Genomic DNA, 15051 nt, shown 5'->3' on the forward strand with positions numbered 1-15051 from the left:
TTTTTTAATCATCTTCTCCTTATGTGTTCTAACCATGTGTTTCACTACTTCGGTGCTATCTGCAAACAGTGCTTCTCCTGCCAATCTGTGGATTTAAGCACGGTGTTCAGCACCACGCGCTCTTCTTTCTGAGGAGAAGAGTAAGGAAGGAGGGAGGGATGGTACAGGGAAACTGCTGAGTTTAAGGCACACGGTTAGTATGCTGTGCAGACAGACAAATCAATTGACTCCTGTCTGGGCATCTTAATCAGGAGCGTGTGGTTCACTGCAGCGGTTAAGTGTTACCGTGCTGCTGGTGGCATCTTCTTCAGAGACGCTATTGATTGCTCTTCCTTCTCTTCTGAGCAGAGATTCCAGCTGTGTAGACAGCACCAGGGTGAGGGTTGGTGGAGAAGTGGCCTCTTACAGTTCTACAGGATTAGGATTGACAATTTAATTTCCCAGGGGGCAGGCAGGCTGTCACTCTAACTCAGCGAGACTAGTGTGGAAAGGAGGAAGGAGATGGATGATTGAAAGGTCCATTGATTATCTGAACAAGCCTGGTGAAAGGCCAAAGATGATGCAGTACAAAAACCATGCAAACTGAGGCAAGTAGACTTGCTTTTGAGGGAAAATCACTTTCAGAATGAAATCCAAGAAAGCAGCATATTGAAGACTGAGCTTTTCTTTGAGTGGAAAAGAAAAGCAGAATTGAGAGATATTGGGGAGAGGGTGTTATAATCCTCTGGCAATGCTAAAATACCAAAGTGTTAAAAAAAAAAAAAACAACACACAAAGACATGCAAAAACTAACAGCAGCAAAACAAAGATTAACAACAACAACAAAACATTAAAGAGCATAGAAACAAACATGCAATGTTCATTGTGGGATTATATTTTGGAGACTGCATGTTTGACTGTATGTGCAAATATCTACTTATGTGTAATCCATTAGTAGTCTTGAGACTTTTAAAATGTGTGGTGCAATATTTTCAGAGAGCATTTTTGAGAAAGGAGATGCAACATGACCAAACGTTATTATATTTTTATGAGGATTTTTTTTTTAGTGATTAAATAAAGCTAAGACTCTTGCTTTAAAAAAAAAAGGAGGGAAAAAAAAAAAAAGAGTGAGAAGGAAGGAAGTCTATCTAGTTACCCTTCTAGTTCGGACTATTCACTATTTGTTGTGTTTTCTACAGTGGTATCTGGACTGCAAATCTTCTAGGAAACAGTTATGTGTAGTCTCCTCTACTATATTACTTTGCACCTTAGCTTCCAATATGAAGACAGTGAGGCCTGGGGTGGCTATACAGTTTCTGTTTTTATTTTTGTTGACATTTACATTGTTGCACTGAAACTTACCTCATTATAATGGAGTATCTTCTCTGTGGTTTGCTTAGTTGTGAAATATTTAATTTGGTAGCTATTGAAAGAATTAGTTAGCCAGGTACATTTTTTCCAAGACTGGGGATTTTACTGAAGATAGATCCTGAAAATGCTGCTGGTGCTTCTGACCACGTTCCCCTCCCCCCCCCCGCCCCCCCCCCCCCAAAACCAAAACAAACAACAAAAAAAACCAGCATGTTGTTACATAGTGTAAAAACAGGAGAGGATAAGTTTTAGCTGTCAGATGGATGTGGTAAGTAATATAAATAATTATCAAGATGCAGGAGAATCAGGAAAGCTAGCCAGCAAACGCTCAAGTGAGCAAAACACCAGCAGCCTCTTCACCATGCAGATTTGGTTTGAGTTAAAGACATCAGGAAATATATGTTTATAAAAACTATAGATAATTTTACAAAGCTAAATGCTACCCATGTTCATTAAAACATTTCTGCAAAGGTACTACTGATTTGCACTTATATGAATAGCAGCCTTGTGTTACCTATGAATGTGTGCGAGTAAACATGTATATCTAAGGGGAAGAGAGTGCTATCTCTTTTGTATTTATCATTTTCTTAGGTTTTGTTCCATCCACCACACCAGTAAATCAACTGCCAACATTTGTTTTCATTTCTGGATTCCTGTTGCCTCTGCAGTGGCTGGCAAGCAGCAGATGTAAGTCTGTGGGAGATTGAGGAGTACAGTAAACAGGGCCTGACCTGCCTAAATAACTTTTTAGTGAAGTTCTTGCTGTTCTTTATGCAAGTATACAACATTGGGGAAGCTGAAAAAAAACAGCTCCCTGTTGAGAACAGATGTTTCATTGCCTGAATACACTGAATCGAGATAGATGCAACTCCAAAGAGCAGATCTTAGGGAATGCCAATACTGACGGTGACACTGGTAGCAGAAAAATGTGGGGTGATGTGGAAGCGGGGGAAGAGGCCCTTGTCCCATCCTTCAGTTGGACTGAAGTTGCCATGAATAGTGACATATAAGAAATTAAAACTGCTCAGTAGTTGTTAAGTGTGATGAAATGTTCATTCACGTGAGAGTCTTATAGTACCTCATGAGAGGAGACGTGATTGACCATTTTTTATAAGCCTTTTTTCTTTTTACCTAGGTGTAAAACAACCTTGTAACAGTTTATTTCACTCTGCATCTTTATGGCATGCAACTCTTTTTACTGTTTTCCAAACATATAACTCTGATTAACCTCAGCAATATTTTGAGACCTCAGCATAATCACGCTGTTCAGAATAAAGAGGTGTGGTTAGCTGCACCAGGCAACAAAATAAAAGCAAGGTAGGGAACAGCATGTGGAGCAGGGAACAACTTTTGAATTCTGTCCAGATATGCTGTGTTGGTTGTAAAGCACACTTACTGAGTGCTGATAGGCGTAAAATATGCAATTTTTTTTGTTTGTTTCTTTTTAGTTTCATACATTGCTCACAAAGTTTGTAGATTTTGACAAGACAGATACTCTCAGAAATTAGAGATGGGAAAAGCCATCTCAACAGTTCTGTCTCAGCTGTGACCATTCCCACAGTCTGTATAATGCTTTTGGACTCCTTCATCATCCAGTAATGCAGGAAGGGAATTTTTCACATCAACTACAGGTCTGACCTGGAACTCAGGAGTCAATGGTCTCTACAGCAGACTGATGCTTTAACAAGGTTTGTGTCGATTCTGAGAGATCTCACATGAAGTAGAGCTGCTGCTGAGTCAGCCAGTCAGTCTTAAATGTCATGGACAGGTAGAGTGTAAAGTACAGGACATATCTAAAGGCCTAAAAGGGCTAAGGTAGAAGTTGGAGAAACTCTGCAGGTAAATTGCTAGCAGGATTGAATTAACCAAGCAAAGCTCAACCTAGTCAGCCCAGTAGTTGGTATTAGATTAAGCATTTCAGCATTCAGAGGCTAAACAGTTGAAACACTTGGAAAATAAATATTTTATTGAAAGTTTCAATGCATATACAGACTGTGTGTCAGTCCATCCATATAAACATTTTAGCTTCAGCTCAGGTTGCAGCCAGTGGGCTTGCCAGCAATGCTTGGAGGCTGGACCTGAGCTTAGGGTAAGGCACAAGCCTCCCAAGGTACTGTGCAAGTTTCTCATGTGCTCTTGCAGAGCAGCACTTATGTTCCTGGAGTGTAAGGAACTGCAGAGCAGAGATAGTCACGCTGCTGTCACTGGGTTTTATTAGGGTGAGTTGGATTGGGCTGCTGAGCTGAAAATGCTCCATATTCTTGAGCACAAGACTCAGGAATTTATTTGTTTCTTGTACAGAGGCGGTTGCTTTTTAGAGTATGTAGATATTCTAAAACCTGATGTTTTATTCATCTCTATATTCAGGGAGGGGAAAAAGTGGTAGATGTTGAGCTATCAGAGGACTGTAGAGTGATACCTCTGCCACAATCTATCATGACCTGCAAAATAAGCTAACCCCATGAATCAGAATCGTTGCCAAGCTGTGATGATGAAACAAGTGTGCTTGTGCAATGCACTGAGCAACGAAAGCTAGATATTTTTTATCTCATTGTCCTTAATCAGTGGACTGTGGGACAAAGCTATCCATCTCTGTACAACAATACTCTTCACTCAGTTCTGACCTTATTTTTTTTTTTTCCCCCGTAACTGCAGGAGCTCAGTTACACAGCAGGATTTGCTTCTTATTTGGCTGAAACCAACAGGAAAATGAACATCTGATGAAGACAAAATCAGTCAAAATGCACAGTAAAAAACATTTTTTTTTCCTATGGATAAGGCAGAAAAAGCTCCAGACTCACTGTAGAACATCTTTATAAGCCAAATAGTTTTCAGTACATTGCAATGTGACCTCCTATTTCACTCATTATCTTCCTCTTATTAACCCTGACCTAAATGTTATTGATAGCTCCATTATTCTGCTTTGGACAGGAGTGATGGTCTCACTGACCTTGTCCTGAGTGATCAGAAACTCATTTAATGTTCAACATACTCTTTGCAAGAGTGTGCTGAGGGAAAACTACATTCACCAAAGGAAGCAGACATGCATTTGCAAGGATCTCTTCTGGCACTATTAATTATCTGAGGAGGTGGATTATACTCTGCTAAATATATCAAAAATTTGTATAATGGTCTGTTTCAGAGATAATGTTTTAGAGATAATGGTCATTATAAGAAAAAGATAAGAATTGCTAATTCTTGATGCGGTAAGGGGTGTTAATTGTGGGAAAATGGTTCTGGAAAGCAAGACTAAGGAAAAAATGGAGATTTTAAGGTTATATTTGCTTGTGTGGTTCTCTCTTTCTAGCCTGTGTGCCTTTTTGACACTGTCATTACCTGCTTTCTAAGCACTAAGAGAGAACAAAATTTCACCTCACACTTTTACAAACTTTGTTTAGTCAACGTTTGGCAGACTGACAGTGCTTCTGTTTTATAGAGAATTATATAATCCCAGAGATGGCACTGTATCAGATCCAGATCCTGAGCACTTTCTGTATGTGGAGAATGTCTCTTAGAGAAAAGGAATGAGAGTTTTGTCTATCTAGCTCTTCCCTGAGGACTGGAATTTTATAGTAGTCTTGGGAGTGCCACTAAGGCTCAGATTTTTACATATAATCTTAGGACAGTTATGCATTAGGAAACATTTCTACAAGTTTATGTTGATTCATTCCTGCTTATACAGTTATATTTACTTATTATGAATTTATAATGTATCTTCTTTTTGTAATGGAATAGGGTTAAGAAATCCTTTCTCTAGTAAACATTTCTATCTTCCAAATCTCTCAGCTTGGACAATGGAGATAGTGAGCTTGTCAGTTAATCACTGTTTTTAATTTCCAGTTTTTATTCACTTGCATGTAGTTCCACTACTTGCATCACATATGCTTTGCAGGAATATTTAATTGCTTTAAAATGAGATCAGTGATTGAACTAAAGTGGATGCACATTCCATCTGCTCATGCAAATGCACATATGAGAGCTTTTGTTTTAGAAAAATGTTTTTTGTTATTTTTTTTTTTAATCTAGCTTCACGATCAAGCTCCACTTTTTAAATATTAACAGTGGTAATATTCTTGGTGTGCCTTTAGTTGGAGATAAGAAGGGTGAGCTTTTCCAAAAACGCTGGCTAAAATTTACGTGTAGACAAATGAAGAACTTACATGGTCTGTGTTTCAACGATTCCTCATGTCAGCAGCAGAAAATTTATTAAAAATAAATCATCTGTTTAATAAATATAGAATGCACTAGGTAAAATTAGCATTTTGTGAAAATGACAGAACCTCTATTTACCAAAAAAAAAAATTAGGACTTTCAACACTGAAACCAATCCTGTGGTCTATAGGAAAATATTCTTTAACAGGTTTCTGTTAAGTTTTTGATTTTACCTTCAAGTTTGTTCAAGTATTGGCTCCTGACACTTTGTTTGTTTGTTTGTTGATTGGGTTTGTTCTTAGTCACTATCCTAGGTCTTATGCACCATCTATGTTGTAGCTGACTAGCCGCTGCTGAATAACAGAGGGTGGACGAGTCACAATGTATTCTTCCTAGTATTAAAATTTTGCTACTTGGCTTTTCTGGCAATTCTGTGCAAGGGATTAATGTAAAATAGAGTTAGCTAGATTTAGAAAACCGTATTATATCTCCTTACTATTCACTATGCTATGTTTATTCATTTACAGCCTATTAAGTTGAGTTCAGGGTCCAATAGCTGACCTTTAAGAATTTTGAAGGCCATGACCTTACTGTGATACTCAAACTGAGTTTGTGCAGTCTCCTTATTGTACTCATTGTTAAGATTTGTTGGGTGATGTTTCACCATACAGAAAATACCAAGCAGGAACATATATAGCTAGAGTCCATTGTTGGTCTCAACCATTGTCACTACCTCTAAATATGAAGGCTTTTTTTTGTCTGAACGTTCAGAACACTTGGGCAGCCCATTCCAATGCTTGATCATTCTCTCCATTAAGAAATTCTCCTAATGTCCAAATCTCTCCTGGCAGAACTTGAGACCATTTCTTCATGTTCTATCACTTGTCACCTGAGAAAGGGACCAATGCTGTCCTGGCTGCAGCTCCTTTCTGGTAGTTGAAGAGAGTGATGAGAAATTAGACTACTAAAAATGCTATTTTTAAAAGGAATGTATAGTTCTCATTGTATAGAGAAGCAGTTAGCTACCTAGTATACTGTACTTGTTGGCTCTGACAGGACAAAAAAAAAAAAAGATAAAAATAAAATCTGTGTCTTTGGGGTTCTTTAAAATCTAAGCCTGAGTCAGGAACTGGATTTGTATCTAAAATGTACTGTCCCTAAACAAAAAATACTGCTTATGAAGCTAATATTACCGAGATGGCTCTGCTCTTTCTTTGACTGACTGGACAGGATCTGACATCTGAACAGGCAGCCCCCGTGCTTTTTCTGCAGCCTATGTTATCTTTTGTCCAGCATGTCACAACTTCTTGTGTAACCTTTGGGCAGTGTTCTCTGCTGGTGAATCTTCAGCCATCTTATCTGAGCTAATGTGTCAGCTTCATGATTCCCCAGTGACTGCATGGGCTGGTGTCCCGATATGTGGTACGCATATAATGTTCTGTACCTAACCACATTCCATATATCCAACCACATGTCTCTGCCTCAGATTGATTGGGACTGGATAGTCCAATCCTGAGCAGCCCGCTGTGCAACCCGAAGTGTGAGTCCTTGGTAGGCTGCCCAGCTATCCATGTCAGCGCACTGTCACCTGATTCCTGGGTTATGGCTATCCACACCGCTCTTAGTTCAGCCTAGCTGAACTAGCTCACTAGCTACACTGCCCATCCCTTTCTTCAAATCAGATGATCTCAGGTAAGGGCTGGTATGCAATTACTTGTCACTTACTTGGATTCCTCTTCCTGGACACATCTGTGTACCAGACATCTTCTGGAAAAGGGTATTTTCCTTCCTGTACAGGCCTCTTCTTTAGTGGATCAATAGTAGTTTCTCTAGGGGCATCACTATGGTACACTGCTGGGTCTAGTATTTTTTGTAATTTTTTTAATGGTGAGGCGGACAAGTGACTGTGCTGCCACAGATAGACAACCCAGTGTGCCACTGTTTGGGTCTGGGCCACCTCTGTCTTAGGAATATGCATGAGATTTTTTACCCATCCTTGAATAGGTAGTGTTGTCTTTACTACTACCACTGCTGTTTGTGTTATTGTCACTACTGTCTGCAAGGCAGAGTATATAGCCAATATCTGTTTTTCAATCATGCTATGTTGTTGTTCTGCTCCACACTAAACCTGAGACCAGAACTCAGTTGGGGTTCAAACAGAACTCTGATGTTGCCACAATCCACAGCCAAATCCTTCCTTGATCACAGGTAGATGCAGCTCAGTGGGGAGAGTAGGATAAAATGTGTTAAGCATCTGTGCTTGTTTAACAGCTATCTTTGTTAGAAAGCTTCCTATTCCATTTGTCCCCAATCCTATAATTGGCCTTTCTTAGGTAGTTTATATAGAGGCCTCAGGATCTGTGGAAGGTGAGATATAAATGCCCTCCAGTATTCCAAAATGCCCAGAAATTCTTATAGTTGTTTTGCCATGGTTGATATTGGAAATGCCTGTATTTTATCAGTAATGGTATTAGGTCTGACTTTCATCTTTCCCTTCCAGAAATTTTGCTGACAGTCTGGGCCCTTGAACATTTTATGGGTTGATAGCCCACCCTTTCTCTTATAGGAAGGTCCATAATAAGCCTTCTGCCTTTTCAAGTTTTCCCAGAAAGGCAGAAGTTAGAATTAAGTCATTGGCATAATGGCATAATTTGACGTTATCTGGTTTATTCCACCCCACCAAGTTACAGGCCACAAATTGTGACAGAAGGTTGGTAAATGTACATACCCTTAGGGTAGAACCTGAAAGGTCCACTGCCTACACTCCAGTGTGAACAGAAATTGGTCTTGTGATTCATTAACAATGGGAATGCTAAAGAATGTATTGGTAAGTCTAGGACACAATGGTAGGTTTCTAATTCTCTATTCAACTGGCCACATAAGGGAGTTACAGGGCTGTGTGTTGGTCTTATGATCCATACCTTTCCCCTTTCTTGTATTGTTGTGTTTTCCTCCTGACCTCCCAGCAGTCTATACTGTTTCATATTAATAATCTTGCACAACTGGGGCGCTCGGTTGGACTCATACTTTGTATAGCCCTGCAGAATCAATTGCACCTCCTGAACACTAATACTCCTAGTTTGTAACCTGAGCTCTAATGTTGGCTTGGAAAGTTTGTCCCCACAGTATGTCCATGCCCAATATATACTCTTGGATTGGTGCAATGGGCACCAATTGTATTCCTGAGGAGGTAGGCACCCAACACCTGTATCTATCAGGGCCATTACTTTTTGAATATTTCCTTGGGACAAATATATGCCTCCAGTCCCCTCTGATACCTCTAATCCTCCGGGAACCTCGGGCTCCCCTTCACACCATAAGCTGAGAAATTCCCAAGTCTTGTTCCTCAAGAGGCCCAGCCATAGCTGCCCAGATCACCGGGGGTGGCTGATTTTTTTTTTTTAGACATTATCAATACATCTTCTAGCCTTCATGCCTGTGAAGGGATGTTACCTATAATTCTGATACTTTTCTTCTTCATTGGGGATGGTGTAAAATGTTGCTTTTCATTTAGCCATCTCCGTAGACTTAGGAGAACATGATTTGGTTGTTTGTCAGTTTTATTAAACTGTACCCCAGCCTGTATCGGATCATTCCACATGTGCCTGTGGGAAACTGTCAGAGGTCCTGATTGTGGAATCCTCCAAGTGGGTCTTCAGACTTGGAATTCCTGAAGATGGAATTCCCTTTTCTGTACTGTGTGAATACTGCATCTAGATCTTTGGTGCTCAGCTTCTCCTAAATCAACCACTAATTGGGTGGCCTGATGAATTGTGGCCTTGGAATCCAAAGGATTTAGAATTTATATTAATGTTCCATATTGATGGAGGGGAGCTTGTTGAAGTATTAAATCTCTCGTCCCTGCAGTAAATTTGACTAAATCCAGACTTTCAAAGGCGTCCTCATAAATGGCCTCTCATGCTGAGCTCCATGATGTATAATTTTGGAGCTCTTCTGTGAAATCCCACAAACAATTTTGGATGTATATATTTGGTTTCTTGGTCCAAGTTAGTCGATAAGCAACCATTATTCACTGAATTAATGAGTGACTTTTGTCACTGTGTATGACAGTTGCATACATCTGTTGTCTTAATGCTAGTTGTATTGTAGTAGAGGCTAGTTTAGAAATTTCTGCCTCTTCATCAGGTGCTCAATTACTGGTTCAGGCCATGATCTAACAGTTCTAATACAGCTATTTTTTGGGAACCTTGGATATTTCTGACATTAAATACCACCTTACTTTTCCTTGTGAATAGTGGAAAAATGAGAGGGATCTAAGCATGGCAACACATCACTGAAAGATTACAAAAGTAATAGTGAATGGACACGTAGAACTACCTTCATCAGGTACATAAAATGCTTGTATGTAGCCTAACGGTCTTTTTTCAGACTCCACTTACTAAGTATGCTGTTGTGGTGTGTGCAGAATGTCAGCAAGAAAACTTCCAAGTGCATGGAAAATTATCATTGTAACTGGGGCTTTTGGAGCTTTTAAACAGCTAAAATATGTCCCTGCTGAGCTTGAGAGCTGCAGTTTTTCAGATACTTACTAACCAAATGAGAAGTTTTCCCAAAATACATGAGGCCACATTTCTGATTACAAAAACCACTGAATTTCCCTGCCAAACTGCAGTGATTGATTCAAACCAAGAAGCCAATAACACATTTCAGAGAAAAGAATGTCTCAATACTGTCTTAATGCAACTAAGTACTTTTCTCTGAGTGTATTCTCAGATAGAGCTGAATGGTTTTTGTCAATTTGTTTTCCCTTATTAAACAGTATTAATGGTTAGCAGCCTGGTAGGTACCTGTCATGGAAACCTAAATTCAGATTGCATAAGTGATGTGGTATTGCGGTCTCTAGGATTGCTTGAGGATTTTTATTGTAATGGTAGGCAGCACTGTTGGCTCCCCCTGTATTTAATCTAGTTTATATAGTGCAGACTGCTATTTCAAGAAAAAAAATGTAGATATTAATTTGTTCACAGAAAGACTGTGTCATTTTCCCTATTCAAGCCTTATTCCATGAGAAAAGCTGGAGTTTGCCTGAAAAAGTATTCCATCATTAATTTGACAGCATGGGAATAGGAGGTGACTTTTTTCAAGGGGAAGTCCAGAAACTGTGGAATCATGGATCAGTCATTGTGAAAGTACTGTCAAGTGGCCTGCATTGTGAAATTTTCTTTGGATTAAGAATTTCATTAAAATGCAAAGGAGTCAGATCTGATAGAGTTTTTAGGAAGGATGTTGCCCTGAATCTGTGCATAATGCTAGAGATAAGGAGTAATCACAGATTTCCATGTCAGAAAAGATCTTTCAGTCTAGCGTTGTGCATGGCATGGATCAAATAGACTCACAGTTTTTATTTCATTCAGACTAGTACAAGGTAGACCTTGTACTAGACTGAAGTTTACCTTCTCTAAAAATTGTTCATCAAGATATTGGCAATCTGCTGCTTCTTTGGGTAGTTTGTTTGAAGATTTTCCATTTGCACTATTTAAAAAGGCTTCTTACTGTGTTCATTTATTTTGGCTTTAATTTCTAGCATTTGCTTCTTGTTTTGTCTTTTGATTAGACTTTAAGACTTCCATAGTACAAAAAGGCCATCTTTCTATAGAAATACATATGAAAAAAATCAAATTACTTGTGTTATTCTGGTAATAAAAGTGGTTAATATGTTTAGTTTCATAGAAGAAACATTACTGCAAATCCTTTTTTCCCCCAGTCTTGCTTTTGTAGTTCTTCTCTGTGTTCTTTCCTTCTTAAAGAAGCCTATCCTTAGCATTTTTTTTTCCTTCAAATTATTGTGAAACAGAGGACAAGTATTGTTGGATTAAATAGGAATAAAGACTTCAATTGTGTTTATACGGACCCTCTGTTCTAAATGTTTAAGCCTGAATTATACTTAGAGATTTAGTGGGGGAGAAAAATCACTAGAATCTATAGATCTTAAAGGAGTGTACCTTTCTTCTCTGCAGCAGCAAACTACTGGCCAAAGGTTTCTGAGTGTCTTGTACTTGAAGGTACTGAACGCTATTTACAGATACTATTGAGTAGGCTTTATAGCACTGTGTTGACAAAGATAAAGTAGTGTCCCCTTTCTGCAGAGGAGAAAAGAGGCATAGACAAAGTGACATTAGGAAGTCGATGTGAGACAGAGGAAAAAGTGAACCCAGAAGCCCCCAGCCTTGGTTTCTTTGGTTCCCTAGTTGATGCACACTAAGAATTAACCTCTTGTGTGTTTGGCAAATGCTATTTGGTATATTTTCTTGTAAAACTGTTACTTTGTGTTAAAAATAGAATTATTATATTTCTCTTGGAATCTTCTCATAGAAGTAAAAAGAGATGAGAAAGTGCTACAGTTCTATTCATCATAATTTCAAGTTCAAACCCTAATACTTTTCTTAACACAAATCTGTTCTTGGATGTAGGTAGGTGTAATTGATCATTAATGCAAGACACACTGCTGCTAGACAGAAAGGCAGTTCATCTCATGTTATCTTCTTTATTTCAAAGACATAAAATACTTCAAGTAAGATGAAAATGAAGTGTTTAAAAATCCCACACTGTGAATCACTGATTATTGCTGTACTTTCTTCATTTTCAAGGATATTATTTATTTTTAAGAACATTCAAAGATTTTGGCTGAGATGAAATAGCCACCTTGAGCTTGAAAAGAAAGCTGGGACACACGTTGTTCTATCATGTCTGAAGAGCATTGAGGTGCCAACTTAGAAGACCAGTAACTATCATTAGTGCACAAGCAAGGTGCTTGATAAGAGAGGAATAGCAGCTGATGAGAAAATGATCATTTAAGAAACTATCTGGTCTAACTGAATTGTTGATATCGTGAAGATAGTGTATAGGTACAGTGATCTGATCAGGCTCAGCAGGGTTGTGCACATCACGTAATTTAGACCAATGAGTACAAGCCATTCTGCAGTTATAAAATTAGTGCTCAACAGGTTTTAGTAGAGTGACATGTATTTTAGTAACAGATCCTTACTGTGAGTTTCCCCAAAGAATTCTAGAAACTGATAATTCCATGCAAGGTACAAAATCAAAATTATTGTTTGCATTTTGGAGATTTATAAATGGAAATTCACGGTAAAATTATTTTACCCCATATCATTGGAGGAGTTCAGATATAGTATCTAAACTCTTAGAGAGTTCTACACGTCTTCATTTGAACTGTAGTAGAGAAATTGAATTTTCGTTGTTTCCCCAAGGAGCTGCAATGGAACCATTCCTAATACAAACAAAACAAAAAAGTATCAGCTGATTCCTAGATGATTAATGACTAACTTGCAGACAGTATTTAAATCCTGCTTGATAATCTTACCAGGGATTACCAGAGACTACAGTCTTTCATTCTAATTTGCATGGATTCATATTAATTTTATTTTCAAAAGAAAACTGCAGAGGAGAGCAGAAGTTTTAAAGACTTCAGCAAGGTATGTGGAAAACACATTCTGTATATTTGTGTATTTGAAAACCAGACAAGCTCTGTGGCTTTGAGTTCACTGTTAACTGTTCTTATGTAGTTTGGACAGGCTCGGTCCAGTGTTAGGACAAGGGGCAGTTTGTTTCAATGGAAGCCTTGTTCTGGAGGGATTTTTGGTAGGTGAATTATTTCTGGAAATCACTAGGTATATGACAAAGTCTCCATTTTGATTTCTTTCTTCAGCACTCTTTGAAGTGCATGAGAGTTTTTGCTGGACTTGATTATTATAGCACTTTTGGTAGAAAATTAAGCTACTTGTATTATGGATCTGAACAATGAACAACTGGTACAAGTCATTCAGTTATCTAATGCAAACTTACTTATTTTAAAAAAATGTAATTGAAAATTTTTCAGACAGAGGCATCAGTTTCTGTGAGATACTGAGTTTTTGTTGTTGCAAGAAATAACAAATGAAATTTTATGCACTGGATATGGTTTTAATTAAAATCTACTTGTCATTTTGTTTCAGTGAAAACAGCTGCAATTATAAACCTCAACTATGATATAGACAGTATAAATGTCTACATTATGTTAGAACTTTTATTTAGTTTTTATTAAGTAAAATTCTTTGTCACTTCCTTTCTTGCAAATTTCTATGGTTATTTGCTTTGCTTAAAACAATCAACCACTTTTTTTTTTTCTTTTTTTCCCTGAATTGAGCTGTCTATGTGGATGCTGCCTTTTTGAAAGTGTTGCTGAGCTTAAAAAAGGGAAGTCAGGTTTTGGGGTTATGACTTTAGCTCATTTTAAAACTTGTGCAGCTTTGGACAAATCTCTTTCATTTCTTCTGCTCCCCAAACAGAGGAGAGAAATAAATACTTCTCTCTCTCAAGCTAATGTTGAGAGGCTCAGATGGAAACTACTAGAGGACAAAGCACTGTGTAGTGTTATTAGCCCCGTTAATCCAGGTCAGTACATTTATTTCTCACAAAGGCTGCAGCAGAACTGAATTGCTTCTGTTCTGCTATTTGTATTTCCTCAGTGTTCTCCATCCTGTCTCAAATTGAACAGTTTTAGCTGTTGCTAAAGGGTTTTAAACTCTTGATTTGTGGCAATAACTCTCACAAAGATGCATTATGGGCACTGAAGTGATTATCTTGAACAGGCAGAAAAAGGCAGCCTAACTGGCAATTGCATTCCAGTGTCTGCCCCTCAGCCTAGCACCTGCTTTACTGACTCACAGCACCATCCTGGAGAGCTTTATGCATTAGTGAGGGCCATTCAAGCATTTAATGGAGCACTTTACATTAAAACAACTTTGTTTGCTTCCATCCATCTTTCAGGCTTCCTTTGCTAAAGACAAGTCCTTTAAAAGGATTCAGTTTTGCTATGACTCTATTCAGTGAGCCCTCCTTGCTCCTCTGGGTATCTTTTCTGCCCTTCAATTGCTTGCAGCTGGAAAAGGTACCCCATAAAGCAAAAATGTAGCTTAAAAATAATAATCTGCAAACAAGACAGTAAGGAAGTTCAGCTAGTTGCTGTATGTACTATGATAAAGTTAAAAAGCTTTATTTTGAAAACCTTGGAGGGAATAAAAGGATTTTAGCAATCTGTATATTTTATTTTCTTTGTATGGATCCTTGATATTTGCACCCTGTACTAGGCTATATCTGCACACACATTGTATTAAAAATAACTAAGTTATTATATATTTTTAACAGACTTTTAAAACTTGGAAATACAGCCTCTGAGCTTGAAGAATAAGGTTGTTCAGTTCCTGGGAAATACATGAGTTTAGAACTAAAGCTGAGTCACTGTGCAACAATGAACAATGTCAATGATATATTCAGATAAAGTATAAGCCGTTTCATTGGAAAAGGTAAAATTGAAGTATTAATTATTGAAAATCCACACATAAGTCCATCTCAATCTTCTGAGAAAAAAAAAAAAGAAATTTGCAGAGATAGTATGATTATGCTATGAGCTTGATCCTGTTGTTAGTCAGAAAAGGAAGTAAATGCTTAAAAAGTGTTGGAAATATCCAAATAATTTTGTCAGGACGGTATCTCTGATAAAAGCAGATTTTATTCGCGATTGCAATGGCG

Source organism: Meleagris gallopavo, chromosome 5 (genome assembly GCF_000146605.3).
Source record: "Meleagris gallopavo isolate NT-WF06-2002-E0010 breed Aviagen turkey brand Nicholas breeding stock chromosome 5, Turkey_5.1, whole genome shotgun sequence".
Taxonomy (NCBI): Eukaryota; Metazoa; Chordata; class Aves; order Galliformes; family Phasianidae; genus Meleagris; species Meleagris gallopavo.